Source organism: Sinocyclocheilus anshuiensis, unplaced genomic scaffold (assembly GCF_001515605.1).
Source record: "Sinocyclocheilus anshuiensis isolate Anshui unplaced genomic scaffold, SAMN03320099.WGS_v1.1 scaffold81, whole genome shotgun sequence".
NCBI classification, from domain to species: Eukaryota; Metazoa; Chordata; class Actinopteri; order Cypriniformes; family Cyprinidae; genus Sinocyclocheilus; species Sinocyclocheilus anshuiensis.
In genome coordinates, this window is record NW_015537945.1 from 170272 (window position 1) to 191835 (window position 21564).

General features: G+C 34.2%; 1 protein-coding gene across 6 annotated transcripts in view; it reads left to right on the forward strand.

Annotated features, from left to right (window-relative positions):
- The window catches only part of LOC107663866 (bromodomain adjacent to zinc finger domain protein 2B-like), a 99032-nt gene that overhangs the window by 6861 nt on the left and 70607 nt on the right, over nucleotides 1-21564 (forward strand). For all 6 annotated transcript variants that reach the window (XM_016454239.1, XM_016454273.1, XM_016454264.1 and 3 more), the window contains exon 2: nucleotides 13369-13428. The gene's annotated coding sequence lies outside the window, so the exon portion shown is untranslated. The remainder of the gene's footprint in view (nucleotides 1-13368; nucleotides 13429-21564) is intronic.

A 21564-nucleotide genomic window follows, 5' to 3' on the forward strand; every position in this document is an offset into this window, starting at 1 on the left:
ATGCAATTTATCAACTTTAGTGACGATGTGACACTGCCTCGATTGTGCAAGTGACAATTCCTGTGTCAACTGTACAGCGTGCAGACAGACGCAATGTGGTGATTTGACGACATTTGCGTATTTTGAGAGAGCGCGGTCATACACTCTCGCTGTTTGTGAAATTACGTCTCACACAATGTTTTCAAATGACTTTATAAGTTATCTAATGAAGAAATATGAAGGTGAGTACCTCACTTTCAGCATTATAATGACTTCACCCACGCTGGACAGAGACTGAGACGGTGCCGCTGCATGTCATGCCAAACCTCTCGTGGCGGCGTCATCAGCTTGCGATCGTTTTTTTGAGATCAGCCTTTTTAGAGACCGCCGATCAATCATCCCACCGTGATTATCGGCCGATAATGATCGGTAGCCGATCAATCGGATTCCGCGTTAAACTGTGAATTCTGTTTTTATGACTGGATAAAGACTAACTTACACTGCGTAATTTTCCCGCTATTCATGCAGCCACTTGCCTGATGCGAACATAAAATATCTTACATACCACCACTTGTGAACGAGCCAGTGTAATGCAAATATATCTGAAAGGTCTGCGCGAGGATATCGTCACGTTCTCGCGAGACCAGTCAGATCTCGTGAGACACATTGGATCTCGAGATCTCGTGCCACGAGATCTTGTCACACCCCTAATAGTTACGTAAGAGTAATAATGGACCTTTTTTCACATTTCCGTGTTTCTCAGCAGCGGAAGTCGTCATAATTGGGTTAACTTGAATAGCAGTGAATGGGAGAGTACCACAAATATATTTTTTGCATTCCCATTTGCTCAAATAGCAAAAGAAAAACTCCACGATAGTGTTTTCATGACTTTCAATAAAAGGAAAAAAATTGAGAGAGACTGATAACGGCTGTCAGAAGAGAGAAGGATGTCAAATTTACCGTCCCTCCCATAGACACTGCATTAGAAACACCCTCGCATTAGCGTTAACTGTTTTTTTGTAATTTGATGCAAAGGTGATATAATACAAAGAATAGTGTTATAAATGTAGAGACCGTCAGAGAGGATTTACGATGCTGATGACCGTTAAACGCGTCATCACAGTCTTGTGAAAAGGGTCCATTGGATTTGATTATTTTGGACAGACAGAAATTCTTATAAAGTCTATTCACATTTTACACTATTTTTTTCATAGTGTTGTTGCAACATAGAGTTTTGTGCTATTTGAATTAATTTTTCATCCCCAGTGTATTATTGTGGCACAGTCTAGAGCTGAATAAAAATAAAACTGAAATCGCAGCTTAGTGTGATTATCAAATCACAAAGGCTGTGATTTAAAAAAAAAAAAAATTGTCAAAATAAAAGCTATAAAATAAAGAAATTAAGCCAGCTGTAAATATAAGTATTGTACTTTTACAGTTGTAATGTAAAAGTTGTATTTTTTTTATATTTAATTTTTTACAGTGAAATATTACAAAAGTAGGCCTAATATTTTTTTATTTTGGTTTTATTTAGTAATTTTTAGATATTTATGTTGTAGTGGTAATTAGTGTTCGACCGATATTGGTTTGTTGACTGCCGATATCTTGGAAAGCAGGATGGCCGATATAAAGCCGATATAATTTTAGTTATTTTAATTAATATTTAAGAAATTTGAAATCATTTGAAAATGGATTCAAAATAAATGTGTAAAATAAACATAATTATACTTTAGATGACAAAGTATTTTTCAAAAATAAATATTTAATAAAAATATAATTAAAAAGGAAGTAAACACTGTAACCAACAGGGCACTCAGTATTCTGGGAAGTTTGTGTGCATTGGGAATCATATTTTTTCAAATAAAGCCAAGGTAACACTCATTTTACATTCAGCACACAGTGAAAATGAGATGAATATGGCAGTGGGCAAATGCATAAAGCGCAGCATCATGAGTTTAAAGTTTGTCGATCACGTGTCTCCAGTGAAGCTGAACTCTCCTCCTGTCCGCATTCAATTCACACGGACTGACCGTCACGCAGAGAACACGCGATCATGCAGGATACAAATGCACACTTCACAAGATCATCTCACAGCTGGATTTGACTGCAGTTTGCAATGTTTGTGAAATTAAATGTTCGTTAGTCATTCAAAGATTTGTTTAAATGATATAAATGCGTATTTGCTGAATGCTGAAAGCAAATGATAAAGTATTATAATGTTTGCCTTTCTATTACTAATAATATAAAAGCAATCGTTATAATTCTTTTTTGTATGCATTTTATTTCCTTTGTTTAACCGTTCTATCTGATTATTAGACAGACTTCTATCCGTGTTAGACAGAACTGTTAATGACGACAGTGAACAAGAGGGAGAATGTGAGCACTGTGCACATCGGCCTTGGCGATATATCGGTCGACCACTAGTAATAATTAATAATAATAATAATAATAATTCGAAATATAATTATTGTTGTTGTTTTTGATTAATATATAAAAAATATTGTTGCTGCTGTTGTTTTTTTTATGGCTATATTGATATATAATCACAACGTTTTGTCCAGATTTTGCAGCCTTAAAATCAAGTGCAGAAAAAAAAAATTCTAGCATTTTAAATACTTTTTAAAATTGTTTTATTTAAGTTATTAAATTTTTTCCCCAAATCATGCAGCCCTTGTATAGTCGGTCTCAAATAAACCTGGTCTTAAATAGCACATAAAAACAAATGCCTCAGTAGCCTTTTTTTTTTTTTTTTTTTTTTTTAGTTTAATGGAAAAAGTACAGGTTTCACTTTTAAATTCATGACCATTCCAGGCTGCATTGTGTTGTTTGTGCATGTGGTGTGGACAAGACTTTTTACCAGTAGTCAAAAATCTTTGTGAGACTAGGTTTTTTGGTTGATCTTGAAACAGACCTTTTATTTAACTTCAACATAGTACATGCATTCGTTTTGTCATGTGTACAAGGTCTTCTTGGAGGGGAAGTCCATGTAGATGTTTTACTGGTTGGGAATGACTAATCGTTGTGCTGTTGAGAATGAGGTCATTGGATGAGGCTGTAGGGGAGAATGTTCTTCCTGGTTAGAAAAAAGGGGGATGTTGTGTGCATTTAAAGCAAATGAACCACGGGGCCGTCAGTAATTAGGGCAGTTTTCCTGATGCGTGTTTGCGTCTGCACTGCACCATCCATCTTTCACTTCTCGCTCGCTCTTCCACAATCTTACGCTCATTAATCAGGATGCTGGGCTCCTGCAGGGGGAATCGGGAGGTCTGTCTTCTGCCGAGTCGTTTGGGGGTCTGAAGACAGCAGTTAGGCCCCCAGTGCAGCAGAATAAATGTGACACGGCTTTGAATGCATAATTCGATATCTCCTCTTTGTCTCTGGTTGATGTTTTGGAAGGTTGCAGACATGACATGAGTCTTTTTGTAAATTAAGTATAGTCTCGGTCTCAGACGGCACACCCACGACCGCCCATGATCCGTTCACTGATGCGTGATGCACACAACTGAAAAGCACTTGTTAAAACTGCAAGCTCAGATTGTCTGACACTGAGCAACTTCTAGGAGTTGAGTGCACTAGTCACTAGCAGGATTACTGGGGTTTGTCCGGTTAGTGGCTTTTAATCTTCAGAAGATACTTAGTTTTGTTTGAGGTGCTTGGTAGGCATGTGAACACAAAACAAACTGTGTTTGGTCACTTTACCTGTCAGTCAGACTGTCTTTTCATGTACAAGTGGACTGTTCTTGGCCAGAATAAATGGACAAGATGTTAGGGCTGCACAATTTAGGTAAAAAAACAAAAAATCTGATTGTTATGTTATTGCCATTTAGGGCATAGTAAACACACATAGTTATTTATTAAAAGATGAACCACCATCATTATGCCTTCCTTTGTCAAACTACAATATGACTGTTAAAGATTTTCTGTGCTGTTTTTAACATAAATAGACAACGATAGTGTCCAGAGAGATGTTTAACTGATGTATTTAAAAAGGTGTCTCCTGAATGTATTTTTTTTGTCTAGTATTACAGTGTTTCCCACAGGATTTTGTGAGACTATGGTGGGTGGTCCTCGACCCCTCTAGGGGTGTCCGGCATGCTCCCCCGGAAGAAAATTTTGTACATTTTAAAGTTAAATTCATAAATCTGGTGCACTTTGAGAGTTCAAAATTAAGAGCTCCAACACAGGTTCAGTCACAGTGTGCAAACTAAAAGAAAAAAAAGCTGGTAAATGTATTTGTTCTTGAAATTTAAAGGGCACTCAACCCTCTTTTTAGTTGTGATATAGTGTCTCAGTCTCACTGGTGAATTTGGAAGCCAAACAAATTAGAATAAAATAATAATAATAATTTTATATTATTATTCCTATGACAGTAATAGCCATATACTGTAAAACAATTGCACTGTGAAATAAATGAAAATTATTTTTTTTTCAGGTATATTATTTTACCTTACTCTACAGTAGGGAAATTGCAATACTTTTGTCCTAATTTCTACTCTTGCAAGCGGGCCCTAAAACTAACTTTCACATCTGCCAGTGGCTGGTGACTTGAGAAAATTTACCGACCATAAATATTTTTCCTTGCCATGAAACTGTTTTTGCAAAAAAACAGGCAGTTGCTACTACTACAACAACTAAACATTTAATAAAAAAAAGGCATTTGAAATTAGAACCAACCACTGCATTTTAATCACGATACAAACAAAGTTACAAAGATAAAACCTGCATGAAACAAAAACAGACAGGCTGAATGAGAATGCAAATTCACTCTCTGACAGCAGGTGGCACTTATGGATCAGCAATGATAAGAGGGGAAAAATGCCATCCAAACTTTTGTGAAGTCAGTTCCCTTCAGAAATACATTCATATAAACCCCCACCCCAATATTTATATTTTCTTCCCAGCAGTGAGCTTGCTGTACCTGTACAGTATTTTCTCTGTGCGCGTCTGTTAATTTTAGGTCATGCTTGCAAGAGATAAACCCTTGAGCTTTTATTTTGGCGGAAAACTCCAGCTTCTGTGAAAACAGGTTTACAAACATTACTAATTTAATGAAATACTGTAACCATTTGCCCATTAAAATGTTGAAAATTATGCAAATGTGCAAATTATGTATAACTGGTGGCCGTTGCATTCCCAAATGCGCTAAACTTACAGCACATTCAGTAACGGAGTTCACTGCATTCACTGTGAACGGAGCCGCTCTGAGAGACTGAGACGCGGAAAACACCGGATCACGAGCCGATCGCGTGTGCAATGTGCGCGCTTCACTTTGAAACAAGCAGCGCAAACAGACTTGATAAGTCATATTACGCTTTCGGTTTTAATTCGATTGACGGATACTTGCCAAAGCAATGGCGTGAAACACAACATTAAATATCTTTTTATGTTGCGGGCCGCCACAGTCTAGTTAATGAATGGGAAACACCGTATTAACCTTAAATGTCTTGTATAGCTTCTTGTTAATTGTATGACTAATGTTATTTATTCTGTTTTCTCCATGAAGATAGCCCTGCAACTGACATGGTATTAAAAAAAATACAAATTAATAAATAATATAATTTATTTTATTTTATTTATCTAAATAGTCATAGTGATTTATAGTGTATGTTTGTTTGTTTTTAAATCTGGGTTTGCTGTGTTTCATTATAGGACTAGGCCTACACAATTTGGAAAAATGTTGTGATTATATATGAAGATGACTATATAATAATATAACAATTAGCCTAATAATAATAATAATAATATCTGCAAAGGTTAAAATAATGATGGTGATAATAATAATATTAATTATAATTATTATTGATATTTACATTTTACTAAATATAAATAGAAAAATTACTAAAACAATTTTATTTTGCATTACAACTGTAAAATTACGATACTAGTACTTATAGCGGTCTTAATTTCTTCATTTTCAAATGTCAAATCATCAAACTTTTATTTTGATGATAAACCTCATGGTGCCCTTAAAGCGCTTCTCATTAGAAGTATTGGAAGAGGGTTGGTGCATGTTACATTACCAAATGCATGTGAAAGCATCTCAAACTCAGAGCAGATGCAGAGATGGAGTTTGTGCGAAGCAGCATTTACTGTGAAACAAGTCGCTCTGAGACACTGAAAACACTGGTGGATCATGAGCTGCTCACGTGTAAATGAATACAGTGCTGCACTTTACTCTGAAACATGCAGCGCATATATTTATTTAATTAAATCACAGCCCATGTGATTTGATCATCTCAGAAATCTCTTTGATAATCTCTTTGTCTGATGAAGAGCGTCTAAGCTCGAAACGTCATCTGTGGTGAGAACATAAATATTTTTCTATCTCTGGAGCTGTGGTGTGCCTACTTCGATTTTTTTTGGTTCATAATCTCAGAAAGCCATAATATTCTTTCAGTTTTATTTTGATTAATTGTGCAGCCCTCCCAGATGTTATGCTGTTAGTAACAGGTCTAGCTATGTGATACTAGGTTAAGTGTAACACTGCTGAGCATGAGACATTAAAAACATGGTCAATGACCGTCTCCCTCTCTCACACTTATTTTTTCCTTCTCTCTTCTAAGTATCTGCTGTAAATGGATGTCACATGTCCTTTGCTCAGGGAGGGACTGAGGCTTCCTGTGGTGTTAAGAGCTCATGTTAAAATGCCAGTTCTTTTACCTTCTGTATTACTGCTTAGCACTGTTTGTCATAGGCTATCAGTTGCAGTAATGCCTGCCTGTTAAGAAAAATAATTGTAATTTCAGTGAAGATATTTTACTCTTAATTATATAGGCCTACTTTATATTGTAATATATAATATACATTTTATTATTATTATTATTAGTAGTAGTAGTAGTAGTAGTAGTATGTAGTAGTATTATATTTAATTAATTATCTTGAATTTTTCAGCCTTTATTATTATTATTATTATTATTATTATTAACTTAAATGCATTTACTGTACATAATTAAGTTAAATAATTATCTTGAATTTTTCAGCCTTCTAGTTTATCTGAATGCGTAATGTATAAGATAAGAGAAACTGGTTTAAAAGGGCAATAAACAGTAGTATGTACCTAAATATAAAACTTCCTAAAACTGCTAAAAACTTCAAAACTATTAGTTCAAAGAAACAATTTTTACTTGTGATGTTTAAAAACTTGAGATGCTATTGAAACATCTCAGCATTTGGAGTCTAATGACACAGTGTTTAGGAAGCTTAATGAGCAAATTAAAAAGACATTAAAATATTGTTCATTTATGACTTTGTAATTTGATATCACCTGAAATATCATTGTAAATCTATTATGAATTCTTGAAATTCCTCAGCACTACAGAGCACACGTTAAATCATGTCTGATATTGTAATCAAGTGTCGAAAATATGAGATTTCCGCATTTACGATTTGTCTCTGTGTGCATGCACGGTGTAAAAAATACATGGAAAAAGATCAGAAATGGATTCTACGCATCCTAAGTGAGTTTGATTCAGTATTTTGTGGCTGTAATGATATTCACACTTTCTCTTCCAGAATATACATTTTTAATAGCCTAGATTATTAGATCAGATTGACATTTTATGACCATTAAGGTTAGAAAGGAATGGCCAACAGAACAGACCTGCAGAGATAAGATTGCTGCATGTGTGAACGTCCCATTATGGAGATTCATGTGAAGGTGACCTGTATGTGAAATGTGCTGCTCTTGTTTTTTTTTCCTCTCTGAAAGCTTGCGTCCCTGTTAATAACCCCTTGCTTACTGCGGATCTATTCTACTCGGTAATTACTGACTTTACACCGCAGATCTCTGTGAGCTGTTTACCTCATCCACACACAAACACAGGTCTTTATCTGTAGATTACAGCAGCATGTCATCTGATTTATAACTCACTGACTCTTGAGGGATGAGGCAACACATGTCCAGTAATTTTACCTGTCATTAGTTAATGACAATGGAAATATATCCTGTTCAAAATTAATCAGAGATGATCACTAAAATGATTTAGTAGCAATTAATATCCAATCAATTAATACATTTATTTTTTACTTTAAAAACCACAGAGTATACCAAAGTGATGTGCAATTTACAAAATTTTTTTTTTTAAATAAATACAAATAAAATACAGTGAAATGCAAAACGAAATAAATATTATGCTGCTTTAAAAAAAAAACAGAAAATTAATTTTACTGACATATCACACTGGTATTTTTCTGCCAGTACTTTATCCATTAATTTTACTGACATTTCCTATAACTCTAGAACACAACGCAGTGCAGTGCACAACTCAAAATACAGGTAAAACACCTGTGGAAAAATCAGTATGTAAAATGATCAATACGTATCAATATCTAAAATTCATATTAATGCAGTACATTGTGCCTTATTTTTACAGGGTTTTTTTTGGCGTGCATGAGAGAAAAAGTTAGAAAGAATAAAATAAACACCACTAATGCATCTGAAATCTAATGGTTCTAAAGAATAGTGAAGGCCTCATCAAACAAATGTTCGCATTTTTATGCATGTGTAATATGCAAAATATCATGTTTGTCAACAAAATCATTTTCTGTCTAACTTTGGTGTCAGTTAGATGGAGCTGAAGATCAGTGTATAATTTGTTTTCTTATTAATAATAATACACTATATATTTCAAATGACAGGATGTATTATTTTCCTATCTGATGTGTTGACAGGCAAGAAAAAGTTGTAATAAAATGTAAGAAGCAGAACAGAATAATCCCAAATAGCAAAATAACATATTTTTGCACATCTGTAGCCGGTTTTCTCTCAAAAATAAATGAAGTGATTATTAGTTTTAATCCAGATGGAAGTACTGGATGATGCACCACTCGTAACCACTGGCTTCTTCAGTTCATCTGCCAGAAATGTTAGATCGGTTGCCAGATTTCTGCGTTTGGGAAATGTGTGAAAGCCGGATATCCTCTCAAAATTATCAGGCAGTGACGTGTGGTGGGAAATGAGGGGCCAAAGTCCCCTTTCTGGGTTTGTCTCGATGTAGATGTGACTGAAAGTGGAGAAAAATTATTGTGAGAGTTGTTTACTTATAGTAATTTATGGGTCAAAGATGAAAAGGAGTTTTCAAGCAATTTATGGGTCAAAGATGAAAAGGAGTTTTCAAGCATCAAAACAATTAAAGTTTAATACAGCTTTAAATTTAGGCCTAGATATTTCTTGTACATTAGGATGTGTCCTGTTTAATTTGATTTTTCTGAGCAAAAATGACACATTTTTACCATGATTTATAGAAAAGACATATAATTCAGCGTAGCAATAGTTTATATAGCAATAAATCTTGTCAGGCATATTTAGAACAAGAATCATAAGATGGCATTAAAATACTCCGTTTAAGGATCAGTGCAGCAACACAATACATATTAATTGTGATTTTAAATCTTTACCAATCTTTGCAACTGCCTTTCAAACCACTTGTTTTTACCAATTTGTCAGCAAGAAGTTTTTGAATTTTTAAAATATAATAGAATTTAGTTTGATCACTTTTTTTCTTTTATGTACTTTAATAAGTGCAGGTCAAAATAAGTATGCAGTTTCATTTTTACATATGTCTCTTACGCTGATCGAACATTACGGTATTTCACCCATATCTTGACATTTCATTTTTACATAAGTTATTTGAAACTTTAATTAGACACTTTACTTGTGTTTAATATGCTGTGGATGTATATAAAATCACTTTTGTAAATGTAATTTGATGCAGACAACAAAACAAGCTGATTTGCGGACCAGTTATTATGAACATGATAGACCATGGTTAGGTTATTATTGTAAACTAAACCTAAAATCATTAAAAAAAATGTTAATCATTAAAAAAAATGTTACTTGAAATAAAATAAATGTTAACTGAAATGAAATTAAATATAAAAATTAAACTTTCATTTAGTTTAACTTTGATAACTAAAAATAAAAAACAAAAAATGGCAAAAATACTTTTTTTTTTTTTTTTATAAAATTAGTAAAAATTAATACAATTATTGAAGACTATGTAGCTGTATTTTTTTTTTTTTAAATAATGAAAGTGACAAACTCACCACTAAATGACTGAATTATTAAAATATTTCAAAATATATACAAAAACTGTAATAGTGTATACTAAAATAACTTCACAGTGCTATGGAGGCAACTACCTCCTCTTATATTTGCCTGTACTTTGCTGATACCCGTCACATTTACATCAAGCTTTAGAAGCTCAGTGTGAACAGAACAAAAGAACAAATGAGACACTTAATCTGGTAGTGTCACTGTATAAAAATTAGTGCTTAACATAATATTGATCTTCTCAGTCAGTTTTTTTTTGAGGCACGGCATTCCTTGCCTTCTCTGTGAAAGTGCCACTGGATTCTTGAATTTCAGGTCAATTCAGGTGTGAAGGTGGAGAACTCAAACAGAAAGTCTTGAAATGAAAGATCTGAGTGTGATATTGTTCCTGTGTCAACAGGAAATCATATAACCTCATAATCCATCACGTCTGTTGGAGTTAAAGGTGGGTGGGGTGTGGATGAACAGGAAAGTCTCTCTTTTCTCAACAGCTGTGCCTTACTATCATTATGAGTCTTGTCTCATTAGAAGACAATGTGTCTTTCTCTTTTAACAGTGGCAGCGAGGCGATCTGTAACTCAAGTCATGTCTTTAACTCTGCGCTTCAAAGAGTTTATGGAAAGAGCTTTTCTTTGCAGTGACCTCCAGCACTGGATAAAACATGGCCTTCATAAAAGAAACGGAGTCCTTCCGTCAGTAAAGAAATACCCGTCGTAATGCGGAGCTTAACGGGAGACAAGTACTTTATGAACATTCAGTTTTTGAATTTGAAATTTGCATGCTTTATCTTGTGGGAAAATATATTTATAGCTCGTCATGCACACAGCAGCATGAGTTATCCAATGAAATGCTCTGTAGGATGGAAATATCCCTCCCCTAATATGCTTCTGGTGCTTGTGTTTAGCAGAATCACAAAATAAAAGGGATTCGTAGTTTTGCTTCTGCAGGACTGCTTGTTGTCTATATAATATTATATATTTATATTTAAGTAAAAAAAAAAATAGAATATAGTTGTAAATATGTAAATAAATAAAGAACACAATTAATTTAAAAATGTATGTTTTAGTTTTTCTAATTTAACTTATCATTTTAAAATATTTTTTTCCTAAACTATTAGGCGTGATTTCCACACTACCACACTAAATTAACATAAGGAAGAATATTTATTATTTGTGTGTGTGTGTGTGTGTGTATTTCATTAAAAATATATTTTTTTAAATGTAAATAATAAATATAATAATTACAATTTATATGTTTTATTTAACTTTTTATTTAAATTTTTATTGAATTTATCATTTTAAAATATTTTTTCCCAAACTTAATCTAAGCTTTATAGGCATGGTTTCTATACTAAATGAACATAAGGAAGAATATTTTTATACATTTAGTCATTTTCATTTGTACTTTTATGAATTTTTTTTTAGCAATGTTTGAATGCAGTTTTATTTTTACTTCATTTTAGAACTTTTAACCATCAGCAACTCAGATCTTGCTCACTCAATACATGAGCATGTGCTAATCGGATGCCTGTTCTAGGATATCTATGAGGATTTTTAGCCTTCACATTCATTAATATTGCTCGAAGTGCATTTCCCAGGCAGCAGCGATTGTTTTTTTTTTTTTCCCTTCAGCGGTTTTGTTCATCTGGTGGTAATTTCCATAAATGTCAGTGTTGAGAGAGACCATACGGAATGACGTGATTTTCGCGTAAAGCTCATCTCAGTCTGTCAGTCTCTCTCCAATTTCATTATCTCTGTCTGTCTCTGTCTGTCTGTCTTTATCTGTCTGTCTCTCTCTGAGTGTTTTATGTAGTTAGTAATATGAGAGGGTTTCCCATGCCTGCAGCTAAATGAAATTAAATTCAGTTCTGTGATGTTAAAGAATAAGGTTATATCTAGTAAAGTTTGACAGGATAGAAACTTAATACACATTCATCAATGTATTGCAAACAAATACTTGGATGGCAAAGCATATTTCATAAGTTTTCAGAATAGAGTGATTTAATAATGAACAATTTAATAGTAAAAATGTATACGGTTTGACAAAGAATATAAATTACCATGCAACTATGAACAAATAACTTTTTTTTTTAAATATTATATATTCTATTATATTTTTATATTTTATTTTTGTTATAGTATTCATTTATTTGTTTTATTTATTTATTATTTTATTTAAATTTACTTTTAAGAAAGATATAGATATATAAATATAGATATATTTCTGGGTGGAGTTTCAAGTGGGTGTTTCTTTGAAGCCTTTTCTGGTTAGCCATACAGGGACTGACTTGTAAACAGGCGATATCTTGTGCTGCATAAAGATCATGATGTTCTTGAATGCTGTTGACTTCTTGTACCACTGTTTTAAGGACGTGTCTTCCAGAAACGGGCAGATTTAAGTTCATTTGCAACCTGAGAAGGTTCAACTTGCTCAGCTAATCTTTAAAAAATCTTCAGGTATTTCTTGGCCCATTTTCACTTTTCATCTTGTGACATGGCTTCAAACTTTCTTAAGAAAGTTCTCTACAAGAGCCTGACACTTTGAACTTCTGGAGAATCCCAGTAGGTTTCAGTTCATGAAGATGTTGACTCTAGAAACTCGAGTGTCTTTTTGGTTAATTCATCAAGTCTTTTGCAGTTCATTTGCACCTCCTCCTTTCAGCACATTTTGAAACCCTATTGACTATTATTAACATGATTTTTGTCGCCTGATGGTCACGTTTTTTTTGTAGTTGTTTGGAGTGAGATTTCTGGTTTGAACTATTCCTTTTAAGGAGCATTGATTCTCTGAAGATGGTTTATTTCCGTCCCTTACTATTTGAAGTTTTGACATATAAATGAATGGTGTTTGTAAGAAAGATTAATTGCAGATGTTAAAATAAATGTGGCTTAATTTCCTTTAACACTTCCACAAAACGCACCCATATGGTAATATTTAATAAGACGAGAAACTGACCAGAGGACGAGGAGGAAGTTGTATAAACGGTCTGATTTGTAGTGGATGAGAGGCACAAATGCACAGCAAAAAATATGTGTGCCTTGTTAGGCAGTAAAAGTAACAAAATATCGTAAATCAAAAAGATAAATTTAGATAATGTTGATGCTCAAACAAGCAGAGCAATAATATGGCAGTATTTATGTTTTAACCTACCAACGAATCCCTTGTATGTATTTTCCCTGTTGAAAAATCCAGCATATGCTGGTTAGGCATGTAACCAGCATATGCTGGATTTTTCAACAGGGTTATCATCGAAAAAAAAAAACACGTTTCACCTTTAAAAGAGGAGTAATTATTTTTTTATCGGTTATAGTAATTATTCCTCATGTGTTTTATTCCAGGTTCCGGCGCGATGATGTCACAGTGATGTCACAGAACTGAAGCAGAGGCCGTCATTGACAGTAAGTGAAACCTCACACATACTGAAATCCCCACACAGTTGTGTATATTAGGGGTTGCACCGAATAGTCGACTTCAATGCTCTGCCATGAGGCTTTAAGCTTGACGTCGACTAGTCGCTGGTCCTATAGAGGGCGCAACAGGATTAGAAATCTTTGAAGGACTTACACATTTACGCTCCGTTTCCAAACAGTTCATATGACAAATAAATGCATACTCTGAAAGCGCTCCACAAGACATGTGTGATTATATTACTGGATGCTCGAAATTGAACGGGAGAATGCACGTTTTAAACAGCTTATTGTACAGGTAAGTTAATCGCCGTTCTAATCTAATGCGCTGCTGCACTGTAACGCACACACACAGCTACAGACAGTAGCGCACATCACGCGCACAGAGTCATTCCGCGCGGAAATGTATTGTCAACACTGTTCTGTGATTTCTCAATAAAATAGCTTAGAAACTGAAAAGTTCAAGCATATATTTCTTAATAACTAAATTCCACAGCTTCACTACTAGTAGAGAGACGCTGCCAGGTAGAATTAATTTACACACGCAATCGCTCTCACTAATGCATTCATATGAATGTAATCTTTACTGTGCTACTCTATCTGTATCTGATTTAGAATGAGCAGAAATCTGTGAGAAATATAACGCCCCAAAGACAAAAGAACTGATAAAAAAGCTGTTATAGGAGCAACAGCCATGTGTGCAGTGCTGTGTCATATGCCATAGCTGTGCACAAGGTGTTTATCACAGCTCCAGACTTATTTGTTCATTAATGACGTCATCAGTGACTAGTCGACTTCGACTCGACTTTCATCGCATAAGTCGACTTCAAAAAATCATAAGTCGTTCAACCTCTAGTGTATATGTGGTCCAAAATCCAATCAGCCGATCATTATGGCAAAATAAACCATGTTGTGAAGCTGAAAGGATGTCGTGTTGATGGTTACGTGTGGATTTCTGCTGCGTCTGTCCTTCAGCGAATGATTGCTGTGATGCGATCAGAGGAGACGGCTCATTAGGTCAGGAATGTGTTGAGCTGTAATGACACGCTCGTCAGAGAGATCAGATCGCATCTCTAAGGTCAAAGCCAGTGGGAGGCTGCACACAAACTCACAGTAGAGCTTAATGCTTTAGCTTAGTCGGTCACTGCCTCTCATGGCTATGTCCGAAACCAACAGCAGTCAATGAGTTTACAGAAAGCTGAGGAAACTGCTTTCAGACCGTCTTCCAAGGCATCGTCTAATCATGTAGAGGAGGGACTCTCAAACATATATTTGTTAGCTGAACAGCAAAAATATTTGCTTAAAGTATCCCTGATATTATTTTGAACACCACGTTTGCATTTTCACGGTTCTCGGTTAAAGGTCACATGACATGCAGGTAGACAAATAAATAATTTCATATTTTTTTGTAAGTGTTTTATTTTGATTTGCTTTTAATTTTTATATTTTTTTTATGATTACATTAATTATTACAAATTTCCTGCAGTTCCCTCACAAACCTACCTGAAGAACCAAACTAACATTTTATGAATACTCAATGCTTATTTCTTTGTAGAAAATAATTATGATTTGGAAAGCTATGTTAACTTGTCAACTAATTTATTTCAGGATGCCATTTTTTTTGTAAATATTTGTAAGTATTACAAACGTAATGTGTTGGAAATTTTTATTTTTATTAATTTTGTGTCACTTATATACTATTACTTTTTTTTTAATATTTGATCATTTTTATTTTATTATTTTCTGTTTTCATTTTAGTTTAAGTTTTAGCATTTTTTTGGTCTTGTATATGCCTGTAATTGTTATTTTATTTTATAATTTTTTTTTATTTTAGTTTATTTTAATAATTTTAGCACTTCAACCAAAACTAAACGAAAATGAGAATTGTTGCTTTGGCAACTAGCTGAAGTAAATTTAAGGTTGTTTGTTTTTTGTTTTTTTTAATATTTTATTTAATGTTTAATTCTACTACAGTGAGAATAAAAGTTACGCCTTCTTTCTTTGCATGAACATTTGGGCGGTGTTATGCAAATCTTCCCACATCATGACGTAGACATGTGGGGGCGTGTTAGAACGAGCCGTTTTAGGTAGGTGTGGCTGACTCTTAACTTTTATAAAGAATATCTCTTTGGATTTGAGACTTTAGTCTTTGCAACTTTACAGATCTTCTTTATGCACCAAGAGCTTGTAACACTTCAAAGAGAAAGGAAAAATTGAAATCGCATCATATGACCCCTTTAACAATTTTATATGCTATGTCATTTTTGTAATATTACTATTTATCTTTGATTTTAAATTTGATATTCTAGTCATTTTAGTACTTAAACTTTTCTAATTGAACATTTCTAATTTGAAGTTTTTATTTCAGTTATTGAAAACCATTTTGAATGTTTTATTTACCAACAACAACATTGAAACAACACATAAATGAAATGCAAACGCAGAGGGACTGCTGGGTTTTCGGTATGATTTTATCACTGGATGTGTTCTGGGAGGAGGATGAAAACAGACAGACGTGTTTTGTAATGTTCTTCTCAAGCACTGCTGAGATGATTGTGGCCTGAGGTCACAGCAGAACCTTATGAGATCCATCTTTGGAAAAATCAATCCTGCCACTAATCAGTGTGTTTTGGGGTGCTAAAATCACGGCGGTGAAGTGGCGATTCATTAGAGGAGAGCGTGTGGTAGCTGTGGGGCTCAGCTGGGATAAACCTACAGCAGGTCAGGTGAGGTCGCCCTCCTTAAGTACCATCACAAACACACAGATAGGGTTGTCCAAATCTGTCCATCTGAGGCTCCATGGAGGGAAGTGTTAACACGCATGGTTACAGCCTCCTCCGGTCCGTTCACCTTCTTTCGTTTTGCTTTTGTTTTGCAAGATACAGTGTGTTTCATAGTGCAGTGAATTCTCATGTGAATAGATCATGGAAATTTTCAAAGTGTTCAGACAGAGCTTTTATTAGTGTCTCAAAACAGCGTTACAGGTGGAATGTTTGATTCATTTGCACAAATCTGTTCAGACTGTCAGTGAATTGATTCAAGCTCTGATTCAATGATTCGTTTGTCATCACTCAGTGTTCACAGAAGTCTCAGATTTTCTTTTTTATATTAAAATGCTGTAGTATAGTTACATATTGCATTATTATTTTACATATTATTGAGCATTTAATTGAACTTGATATCGAATTGAAGCTGTTTTCTTTTTTCCAAAGGAGTTTAAATTTCAATTAAATGTTAAATGTGAGAAGTAAATTATATTAATAAAATTAATAAATTATTAATTTATATATATAAATTAAATATTTATAGATGAATTCATAAAATAAGTAAAAATAAATAGTTACAGTCATACTATTATATTATATTACATATTATGGTGTATATAACTGAAAATTATTACTTGATATTGAATTTTTTTTTCCAATGAGAGGAGCCCTAATTTCAATGAGATGGTAAATGTAAGAAGTAAAATACATTCATACAATTTATGAATTAATGCATAAATATATCAAATATATAAATATTATTAAAATGTTGTAGTAAACATTTATAGTTACATACTATTGTATTACTATATTACATATTATGGTACATGTATTGAAAAAAAAGTATTGAAATTGATATTGCATTGAAGGTGTTTTTTTCCAATGAATTGCTAATGTAAGAAGTAAAATATCTTAATAATAATCTTAACATTGCCACACTGTTTACCATTTAATGAACAGAAAAAATGTCACAAATTCATAAATTCATTCAAAAGACCAAAAATAGTTTTTTTTCTTTTGGTCTAAAAATTATATGTTTCACAGTGCAATAAACTTATATCTGAAACGATCATGGAAAATTTGATACAAGCTGCTGCAGGAATGGATTCAAGTAGCATTGAGTTGATGCAAGTAGCTTCAACCTTGTTTTCTTTCCTCTGTAAAATTGACTCAAGTAGCCGCTGGAAAATTCTGCCGCTTTAGGGATGTGTGTCTGAAATAACTCCAGTAATATCCGCTCTCCTCTTCGAGCTGCATAAACGGCACTTAGCGGGATGAGAGCGATGCTGGCGGTGCTGAGAGAGAATATCTGTGCTGTCAGCTCTTCTCGCCGCTCGTAGAGGTGAAGCCAAGGTGAAAGCAGACTTGCAGAAGGGTTGGAAATCATTGATATTCTGACTCGCAGGCTGCAAATGGCTCAGTGGCAGATGGAGTCTTTGTCAGTGAAGAAAAATGGCAGCGAGGGAGTAGAGGCGCTGTTTCTCCCCCCCATCGACGAGTGAGTATGGGTGACCTTCCTCGCTTGGGGGATTCCAGCTCCACTTCTTGATCAATTAGCAGTCTCTCTTTGTTTACCAGGGATGTGGAAGAGGATCAGATTATGCAGTTTTAGGACAGGCTGTGATTGTGAACACTGGTAGTGTCTCTATGTAAGTACAGAAAGGTTTATTAGAATTTATTAGATTTAGTCCGTATTGAAATATAGAATTATTTAAAAAAATGCAGTACCAAAAACAGTTTTAGATGTGGAAAGTTTGGTTCACATGTACAAATCTGTTTGATCTGTCAATTTCAGTGAATCGATTCAAACACAAAATTTGATTGTCATCACTCAGTGTTCACAGTCTCAAATTTTCTGTATATTCAAATGTTTTATAAAAAAAAAAATAGTTACATGTTGTGTTATATTACATATTTTGGTGCTCTGCTTGAAATTGATATTGAATTTGTAATATTTTTTTCCTTTTTTTTTTTCCTCCCTTTTTTTTCACCTTCAGAGGAACCAAAGAAGTAGTAAAACCTATTAAACATCTAGTTAAAATAATCAAGACATGATTTCCACTGTTTATTACTTGATGAACACAAGAAATAGTAATGTTTAATCATTTTGATTTATGGAAATGATAGTTCTTCTAATTTGGGGGGGAAATCTTGAGCCATTTTGGTGCAGGTTCATAAATAAAAGTAAAAATAAATATTTAAGATATAGAATAAATGAAATAATTTTCAAAGTCATCAAAAGGTCAAAAATATAGATTTTTTTAATGCTATATTGCCCTTTTTTTTTTAAAGCTATACATTAAAGCTATTTTCTCCTTTTTCCATAATTATAATAAAGTGGCATTTATTGCTCTTTATGCATTAAATGCGACAGAATTACGTTATGCACAAGGTTAACTCTCATTAAAGCCGTGTTAATCTTTAACTCATAATTACCTGCACAATTATGCCTTTTGTATTTGCATGAAAGACAGTATGGTAAACAATGTGCTGTTGAATTTAAAAAGGAAAAAGGGAATTGTTTGCAGCTCTTGTTTACCCTGTCTTGTTTAACAATTAGCATAATTAATGGACTAAAGTATCCCGATCATTAAACAAGATTTTGAATGGATTACATTTAATGATTTAAAGGCTCTTTTATGGAGTGAAGTAATTACCCAGCATTCACTGTTCAAACACAGAGCACGTTTTTGTGCTGCTTGGGTGAAGGAGAGATTAAGCATGCTGTGCATTTGAATTCATTGAATGTTTTTTGCTGTGAAATTCTAATGGTGATTTTCCATCTAAACAGATGACACAGGAAGTTGTTTAGTAACGTGATGGTTACGTGACGGTTTCAGGTTTGTAATCATACAAATATTAGTTCTAATTTCTCTGACATCCATATTCCATGTTGAGAATGGGAAATCGATGAACAGAAACAGCCGTGCGGAGCGCTGAATAACATCTAGGCTCTGGTATAATGTGCATGTATCGCAGGTTGATGGTTGATTTTCATTAGCGGCCTCATTGTCATGCGTGCTGTGTCTTCCTGCACCAGAATGCACATTGTGTCGTACTGCGGCTTGTCATTGTTTGAAAATTGAGTGCTTTTTTTTTTTTTTGTTGTTCAGGAAAAAAAAACAAGATTCTGTTAAGCACGCACAGGTTGTGGTATATTTATGATAGGATAAATTTAATGCTTTTTTCCCATTTGGGTGAAATTCTCAAATATTAACAAAGACTATCATCAAAAGTAAAACTAAATGTTTAAGATATAGAATAAATGGAATACATTGTTAGCTCTTCTAATTTGGAGAAATTATATATATTGGTATTTATGCATTAAATGTGAAGTTCTACTTTTGTTTGGTTTTTCGGAAAAAAGGATCATATTTTTATGATTATTTAGGTATATTTATGATTTAATAAATTACATGCATTTTTAAACATATTAGGATTCATATATTTAATTGTCATGCAAGCAGTTTATTGACGCTAAGAATAATCCTGTTTTCTCAATTGCATCAGTGTGAGGCCGCAGGTGACAACAGAGCTCCAAACTAGCCTTCCAATCAGATCGCATCCTTCTGAATAAATCACTTCAGATTAGAATTGGTGATAGATGCCCTGGGAATTTTCTCTCATGGTGTGTTACTAGAAAATGTTTACTGTCAGCGCTGGGAATCAGTTGTGCATCTCGGGCATGCAATATCTTACAGTGACGTGCAATGACAGCTTTTCCTGTTGATTTGATATCAAGCAGTAGACGAGCTGATGCTATTCATAATTTGTTTTTAAAGGGCTGTATTTTTTAACTATGCATCTTAACGTTTGCAGTTATTTGCGTTAAAGTGGCACTATAATGTGATGAATCCATCACGGTGTAACAAGCACGCAGCGCTCTTGGCAGCGCTCTCTGCTCTTTAGAGATGAATGAGCGTTGGCCAAGGGCAGTGCCAGTGTGTTTGATGGTGTTGATGATTTATTATTACTTTAACAAGGCAATTTGTTCCTTAGCATTTAAACCGCAGCAGTGCATGCTTTATTGGAATACATCATTGAGCTGTTGACAGAAGATGGGCTTTGTAAAATATATACAAGCATTGCAATAGATGGATTACATTTTGTGCTACTCAAAATTATGTTAGAGATAGATAAAGTTGTAAAATATAAAATGCATATAATAAAATAGCTTGAGGTATTATGAGCAGGTTATGTTTGTTAAAGGAATAGTTAAAAAATAACAATTTGCTAAATGAGCTCACTCTCAGGTTATTCAAGATTTTGTTTGGAAGTTTGTTTCTTCCATCACTTGTTCACCAATGCATCCTCTGCAGTGAATGGGTGCCGTCAGAATGAGAGTCCAAACAGCTGATAAAAACATCACAATAATCCACAAGTAATCCACACCACTCCAGTCCATCAGTTAACATGTTGTGAAGCAAAAAGCTGCATGTTTTTAAGGAACAAATCCATCATTAAGGTGTTTTTAACTTCAAGCTTCTGGCTAAAATACGAGTCCATAATCTATAATAACGCTTCATCCAGTGAAAAAGTCGATCTCCTATTGTCCTTGACATCAGAATCCACCTGCATATTTGTTTAGAGCTGTTTTGGCTTGTAAATTGTGCTTGATCTGTGTATATTTCTCTCCTGATTTAGACAAGATGACTTTTTCACTGGAGGAAGCAATATTATGGATAGAGGACTCGTAATTCAGCCGTAAACAATAGTTTGAAGTTTAAGACGTCTTAATGATGGATTTGTTTCTTACAAACACACAGCTTTTGGCTTCTCAAGACATTAACTGATGGACTGGAGTGGTGTGGATTACTAGTGGATTATTGTGATGTTTTTATCAGCTGTTTGGACTCTCATTCTGACGGCACCCATTCACTGCAGAGGATCCATTGGTGAGCAAGTGATGCAATGCTACATTTCTCCAAATCTTTTCCCATGAAGGAACGAACTCCTCTACATCTTGGATGGCCTGAGGGCGAGTCAGTTTTCAGCAAGTCTTTGTTTTTGGGTGAACAATTTCTTTAAGTATGAATCGCAGCAGATGTGCATCCGTTTAGCTGTCAGTGTCCTAAAGAGAGTGATGTCTTTGCATTAACAACTGGATGTTTAGTTCATGTAAACGCAGTTGTCTCTGTCTGAATCTTTCATGTGTGAATGTGCGACTCCTGTGAGTAACTAAAATCTGTGAACAGAATGAGATGAAACTCTCTGAAGAGGAGCGGCGACCGTATTGAACCGCAGCTGCTGTGGTTTCTTGTCTTCCACTGGAGACGCCAAGATGTTTCGGAGGTTAAACTTGATTTACTTTGAACATCTGTCTGAAGCAGGTGTGAGGGGGTGAACATTGAGCTTCACAGTA